Here is a 7762-nt window from a genome sequence, read left to right as displayed (position 1 = left end):
TATTAGAAATGATAGTAAAAGTTTCTTTCAATCCATAAGAAACAAACGACAGGCAAAAGTAGACATTGGGCCACTTCAAACTGATGCTGGAAGCCTAGTGATGGGAAATAAGGAAATAGCAGGAGAACTTAATAAGTACTTTGCATCAGTCTTCACAGTGGAAGACATGAGTAATACTCCAACAATTAAAGGGAGTCAGGGGGCTGAGTTGAGTATGGTTGCCATTACAAAAGAGAAAGTGCTAGAAAAGCTAAAAGGTCTTAAAATTGATATATCTCCTGGCCCCAATGGGATACATCCTAGAGTTCTGAGTGAGGTGGCTGAGGAAATAGCGGAGGCATTGGTTGAGATCTTTCAAAAGTCACTGGAGTCAGGGAAAGTCCCGGATGATTGGAAGATCGCTGTTGTAACCCCCTTGTTCAAGAAAGGATCAAGACAAAAGATGGAAAATTATAGGCCAATTAGCCTAACCTCGGTTGTTGGTAAAATTCTAGAATCCATCATTAAGGATGAGGTTTCTAAATTCTTGGAAGAACAGGGTCGGATTAGAACAAGTCAACATGGATTTAGTAAGGGGAGGTCATGCCTGACAAACCTGTTGGAATTCTTTGAAGAGGTGACAAGTAGGTTAGACCTGGGAAACCCAGTGGATGTGGTCTATCTAGACTTCCAAAAGGACTTTGATAAGGTGCCACACGGGAGGCTGTTGAGCAAGGTGAGGGCCCATGGTGTTCGAGGTGAGCTACTGGTATGGATTGAGGATTGGCTGTCTGACAGAAGGCAGAGAGTTGGGATAAAAGGTTCTTTTTTGGAATGGCAGCCGGTGACAAGCGGTGTCCCGCACGGTTCGGTGCTGGGGCCGCAGCTGTTCACGTTATATATTAATGATCTGGATGAAGGGACTGGGGGCATTCTAGTGAAGTTTGCTGATGATACAAAATTAGGTGGACAGGCAGGTAGTACTGAGGAAGTGGGGAGGCTGCAGAAGGATCTAGACAGTTTGGGAGAGTGGTCCAGGAAATGGCTGATGGAATTCAATGTGAGCAAATGCGAGGTCTTGCATTTCGGAAAAAAGAATACAAGCATGGACTACTTTCTAAACGGTGAGAAAATTCGTAAAGCCAAAGTACAAAGGGATCTGGGAGTGTTAGTCGAGGATTCTCTGAAGGTCAACATGCAGGTTGAGTCCGTGATTAAGAAAGTGAATGCAATGTTGTCATTTATCTCAAGAGGGTTGGAATATAAAAGCACCGTTGTGCTACTGAGACTTTATAAAGTTCTGGTTAGGCCCCATTTGGAGTACTGTGTCCCGTTTTGGTCCCCACACCTCAGGAAGGACATACTGGCACTGGAGCGTGTCCAGCGGAGATTCACACGGATGATCCCTGGAATGGTAGGTCTAACATATGAGGAACGGCTGAGGATCCTGGGATTGTATTCGTTGGAGTTTAGAAGATTAAGGGGAGATCTAATAGAAACTTACAAGATAATACATGGCTTGGAGAGGGTGGACGCTAGGAAATTGTTTCTGTTAGGCGAGGAGACTAGGACCCGAGGACACAGCCTTAGAATTAGAGGGGGTAAATTCAGAACAGAAATGCGGAGACATTTCTTCAGCCAGAGAGTGGTGGGCCTGTGGAATTCATTGCCGCAGAGTGCAGTGGAGGCTGGGACGCTAAATGTCTTCAAGGCAGAGATTGATAGATTCTTGATGTCACAAGGAATTAAGGGCTACGGGGAGAATGCGAGTAAGTGGAGTTGAAATGCCCATCAGCCATGATTAAATGGAGGAATGGACTCGATGGGCCGAATGGCCTTACTTCCACTCCTATGTCTTATGGTCTTATGTCTTATGTCTTAAGCTGCACTGTGAGCTGCTGTCAGATCAAAATTGTAAAAAGAAATTTGCAGCATTCAAAGTGAAAACCTCATTACTGCTAACATTTTAAATCTCTTTTCAAATTATTTCTGACTGATTGTACTGGAAGACAATGTGAATTTTTATTTTCCAAATGGACTGATTCATGTTTTGGAAGTTTCCAAGTAAGCCATCAGTTGAAGCACGGTTCTGGGCTGGGTCAGGCTGTGGGGTCAACCTGTTTATTCAGTGAATCCTCTGCCCCATCTCAGGATTAACCCCTTCATCTCCAGCAAAACTCCAATAAGTGATTCAAAGCCAAACTGTTCATTGTCAGGGAACCAGGCTGAATGTTGCTGCTCCTGATCTCTGTGATGGAAAGCAGCGACCACTTAAATAACCCAGAAGCTGAGGAGATGGAGACAAAGCAGAACCTCTCTGTCTGAGATTTGCTTGACCAAGGCTGACTCATCTCCCTGGTCCCCTGCTCCCTGGTTTACAGACCCCCCCACCCATCGTGGCCTTTCCCAATATCACAATCATCAAAATCTGGCTACCGTCTCACCGCCTCCCTGACAGAATGAGCCTGAGTATCGTACTGAGGGAAAAGTCACGTTTACTCTCCCAGAACAATACATGGTGTGGTTCTGCCTCAGGTATAACCAACCCAACCCCAGGTGTTACGATGAGCAACACCACCGTTACTGACCAGCAACTCACTCTGCTCAAACCCTGTTCGAGGTCACCTGTTTGTATGCAGGAAGTGAGAGATACAGAAAACAAGGTTAAAATGTTCAAATGAGGTCTGACTTGCCTGCACCCAATGTTGGCGAGAATCCTCAGGCCCAGCAGGTCACCTTTTTTGTGGAGAATGTTGGATTATTCCACACATACACTGAAAGAAAAAAAAACGACAAAATGATTGGACCCTAATTTGGTGCATGGACCATAGACATTTTACTTCGAAAATAAATGAGAAAATGGATGTTTCACTTACTGGTTTGTTTAATAACTCAAAGCAAAAAGTGGAACTAAGAGGTGTTCACTCATTGGTTATACAAGAGTTTATAACCTCTGGGTTCCTGGCTTTGTTCCAACTGTGGCACTAACTGGCACCAAGTGTCTGGTCTGAAGCAACAGCTTGTAGATTGGGTGTAAGTGGCAGTTAGCTACAGAACTGAGAGAGCGTGTGAGAGAGAGAGAGAAAGAGAGAGAGAAAGAGAAAATGCAGTGGGCACACAGACTCTGAACTGTCTGCAAAGAATCCAGAACCTTCTCTCCCTCTGAACGGAAGAAAACTAACATTGTTTTTTTTTTAAAAATTGCATAAATATATCAATTTCTCAAGACCTAGGTCTGACTGACCAGCTGAAAATGTGTTGCTGGAAAAGTGCAGCAGGTCAGGCAGCATCCAAGGAGCAGGAGAATTGACGTTTCGGGCATGAGCCCTTCTTCAACCTTTCTCCTGCTCCTTAGATGCTGCCTGACCTGCTGCGCTTTTCCAGCAACACATTTTCAGCTCTGATTCTCCAGCACCTGCAGTCCTCACTTTCTCCTCCTGACTGACCAGCTGCCAGTCCGAGGATTGCTGTCTTTAACAAGTAAAACCCAAAGGATCGGCAAGAAAGTCATCACATTTTTTCACGTGGACTCGGCTTTATTTACCGTATTTACTCGAGTAATTGTCAATTCTTCTGACTTTTTTTAAGGTTAAGTTTATGGGGTCGGCTGCTACATGGATATTATTTTTGAGGGGCTGAAATTCATGCCTGCCAAAATTCACACCGTATCATAAGCAGAAGGCCAACTGATCTCTAAACAAATAAAGGGGGAAAAAAAAGGAGTTATGGTAGTTCTGAAAACCCGGAGGGGAACACAATAGGCAGATGGCCTGGAAGACCGGGAGAGGAGTGGAACAACAGCAGACTGGAGAGCTGGAGCAGAATGTGACTCGTAAATGTTGATCTGTTATCTGTGAAGAACTAGGATCCACCTTTACACGGGATATACAGAAAATTCCAGATTATTTGGCCAAAAATAGGGGTTCGACTTTTACATGAGATCAACTATTATTCGAGTATATACGGTATTTGTCCATCCAGGATATTTTTTGTAAAGCTCGTTGTCTCATCAACCCTGCCCCACCCCACCCCACTCTGCCCTGTCCTGTCCTGTCCTGTCATATGTGTGAACGAATGCGTGAGTGAGGAGTAGGCCAGAAGTCACACCACCCCAGGTTCTAGTCTGACAGGTTAATTTGAAATCTCAAGCTTTCGGAGCACTGCTCCTTCATCAGGTTCACCTTGTGATTTCAAACAAACCTGTCGGTCTAGACCCTGGTGTGGTGTGATTCTGACCTTGTCCACCCCAGTCTGACACTGACACCTTCACACCATGAGTGAGGATTTAAGTTTGTGGATTAGTCATTAATGACACATCTGGCACATGGTAAGAGAAGAATTTTGTTACATTAAATGGGTTTTTTAATTACCAGGCTCCTTGATGAAACCTGGTGTGAGTTTCGTTTATCTTGGGTAGTGGACGGTCAGGCATCAACCACACTCGAGATTAAACTGGTCAATTTCACACAGAGTTGTGGAATCGAGGACTTGATTTCCAGTACACTCACACCCTCTGCAATGTCCTCCTGTTCAGATCGCTCGAGACTGAGGGTAACCGCGATTTTTGAGAAGATTTCTAGCTCAGGTTGATGATAAGTATGTAAGTTAGCTCAATGAGCTGGAAGGTTTGTTTTCAGACGTTTCGTCACCATAATAGATAACATCATCAGTGAGAGTCTCCAGTGAAGTGGTATATCCCGCCTCTCTATTTATAGGTCTTGGTTTCTTAAGGTGGGGGATGTCATTTCTGGTTACACACAATCACCAACTCCATTTACCCTCATTTCCCAATATGCACAGCTTTTCACACTCAGATGGTAACCATGTTTCTGGGACCATGGATACAGGATGAGGCCATTCAGCCCATAGAGCTTGTTCTACCATTCAACATGATCATGACTGATTGAGTACTTCAATACCTCTGACCAACCCTGTTCACAGTTGGTTATCAGAATTCTATTGTTCAAAGGCGGAATTGCCACAATCTCCTGAGATCGAGGGTTCACAAAATGCTGATGAAAGATATTCTTCACATTTCGGACCCTAGGCAGCATCCCCCTTATCTTGAAATTATTCTAGACTCTGTGACCAGAGAAAGCTTCCTCCCACCACCCGCCCTGTCTGCTGCTTTAAGGATTTGGGAAGTTCCAATATGGTTCCCTCAGGTTTATCGATTGCTACTTCTCCAGACAAACTGTGTGATCACATTAAACAAAACCTCAGGAGAGGGGTGGACGGTTTGAGGGCAGCCCAATAGTTTAACCCCTCAGCACCACAGGTCTGTCCCTCTGGATGCTCAGATCTGGCAGGCACTGTCTGAACAGGGCAGGGGGGAAAAGAGGACCTTCCCAAAAGGCAATGAGAGAAATAGTGGAAAAGGAAAATATTACAGAAAGCTGAATTTAACAAAAGGTACAGCACAATGGGTCGAATGGCCTTTGTCTGCTGTCATTCTGAACGCTATAGAGAAGAAGCAGGGCTGAGAGGGACTTTAAATGCTTGGATCTCTCAAAGAGCTAGCACAGGTGCAGTGCATTGGGAGATTCTGTGATTCTGTCAAAGCATTGATCTAATCAGGGTGGACAATGAGGGAACAGTTCGGGCTGATTCTGAGTGAGTGACCCAAACACCTACCTCCAAGCTCTACCCAGACCCTTTAACTCTCCCTGTCTCTCACTCTCTCTCTCTCCCTCTCTATCTCACTCTCTGGCTGGCTCTCCCTCCCACTCCCTCTCTCCCTGTCTTACTCACTCCCTCTCTCCCTCCCTGTCTCACTCACTCCCTCTCTCCCTCCCTGTCTCTCCCAATCCCTCTCTCCCTGTCTCACTCACTCCCTCTCTCTCTCCCTGTCTCTCTCACTCCCTCTCTCCCTCCCTATCTCCATCACTTCCTCTCTCCCCCTCCCTCTCTCCCCCTCCCTCACTCTCTGTCTGATCACAGTGAGATTTGTATCCCCAGCACATCAGCAGAAACATTACATCACCGGCTCAGACTGACCCAGAAATACTTGGTTGATAAAGTGAGAGACAATTTTTCATTCTGTCTCTATTGCAGAGACACTTGATCAGGGAGCTTCCATCTGTTGTAAAGTGAAGTAATTCACTTCCGACATAGAGTGACTGCCATGAAAATTCCCCGAGTGGGATTTCAGTTCAGGAGTTCCAGCCTGAGGGTCACATGCTGCACTATCCTCATTGACCCCGAGATTCCCAGGCAATGAGTAAGGTGTGAAGGTAAGGGCTGTTCGAAAATGGGCAGGTTGGAAATACACACGAACAATACAACTAAAATCGAGGGTCAGGTTCAATAACATTGTGGGGGGGGCGGAGGGGAGGGATATACAGGGCACCATTCAGATGGAAAACTTCAGGGAACTGGAGACACTCATTGATGGAAAATACAAGGTAGCTTCAAACACACAGATTGAACCCAACAGGGTTAACACTGAGGGACAGTGCAACCCGACAGGGGTAATACTGAGGGACAGTGCAACCCCAGAGGGTTAATACTGAGGGATACTGCAACCCGACAGGGGTAATACTGAGGGATAGTACAACCCCACAGGGTTAATACTGAGAGACAGTGCAACCCTACAGGGTTAACACTGAGGGACAGTGCAACCCCACAGGGGTAATACTGAGGGATAGTACAACCCCACAGGGTTAATACTGAGAGACAGTGCAACCCTACAGGGTTAACACTGAGGGACAGTACAACCCTACAGGGCTAAAACTGAGGGACAGTACAACCCTACATGGTTAATACTGAGGGATAGTGCAACCCTAAAGAGTTAATACTGAGGGATAGTGCAACCCTGCAGGGTTAATACTGAGGGATAATGCAACCCCACAGGGTTAATACTCAGGGATAGTGCAACCCTACAGGGTTAATACTGAGGGACAGTGCAACACTACAGAGTTAATACTGAGGGACAGTGCAACCCTACAGGGTTAATACTGAGGGATAGTGCAACCCTATAGGATTAACACTGAGGGAGAGTATAATCCTAAAGAGTTAAGATTGTGGGACAGTGCAAACCGACAGGGTTAATACTAAGGGATAGCGCATCCTTAAAGAGTTAGTACTAAGGGATAGTGCAACCCCACAGGGTTAATACTGAAGTACAGAGCAACCCTATAGGGTGAATACTGAGGGACAGCGCAACCCTACAGGGTTAATACTGAGGGACAGTACAACCCTACAGGATTAATACTGAGGGAGAGTGCAACCTGACAGGGTTAATACTGAGGGATAGTGCAACCCTCCAGGGTTAATACTGAGGAACAGTGCAACCCTACAGGGTGAATACTGAGGGACAGCGCAACCCTACAGGGTTAATACTGAGGGAGAGTGCAACCCGACAGGGTTAATACTGAGGGATAATGCAACCACACAGGGTTAATACTGAGGGATAGTGCAACCCTACAGGATTAATATTGAGGGATAGTGCAACCCTACAGGGTTAATACTGAGGTACAGTGCAACCCTACAGGGTGAATACTGAGGGAGAGTGCAACCCGACAGGGTTAATACTGAGGGATAATGCAACCCGACAGGGTTAATACTGAGGGACAGTATAACCCTACAGAGTTAAGACTGAGGGACAGCGCAACTCTACAGGGTTAATACTGAGGGACAGTGCAACCCTAAAGAGTAAATACTGAGGGACAGTGCAACCTGACAGGATTAATACTGAGGGAGAGTGCAACCTGACAGGGTTAATACTGAGGGAGAGTGCAACCCTACAGTGTTAATACTGAGGGACAGTGCAACCTGACAGGGT

The 7762-nt window shown here is 45.9% G+C and overlaps 1 protein-coding gene across 11 annotated transcripts in view; it reads right to left on the bottom strand.

Annotated features, from left to right (window-relative positions):
• The window catches only part of LOC140458399 (leucine-rich repeat and immunoglobulin-like domain-containing nogo receptor-interacting protein 1), a 548017-nt gene that overhangs the window by 200040 nt on the left and 340215 nt on the right, over nt 1–7762 (bottom strand). For all 11 annotated transcript variants that reach the window (XM_072552882.1, XM_072552885.1, XM_072552881.1 and 8 more), the window contains one exon: nt 2673–2753. The gene's annotated coding sequence lies outside the window, so the exon portion shown is untranslated. The remainder of the gene's footprint in view (nt 1–2672; nt 2754–7762) is intronic.

This window comes from Chiloscyllium punctatum, chromosome 33, assembly GCF_047496795.1.
Source record: "Chiloscyllium punctatum isolate Juve2018m chromosome 33, sChiPun1.3, whole genome shotgun sequence".
NCBI classification, from domain to species: domain Eukaryota; kingdom Metazoa; phylum Chordata; class Chondrichthyes; order Orectolobiformes; family Hemiscylliidae; genus Chiloscyllium; species Chiloscyllium punctatum.
Note: the sequence above shows the minus strand (reverse complement) of the source record. Positions and strands in the feature narration are given on the sequence as shown.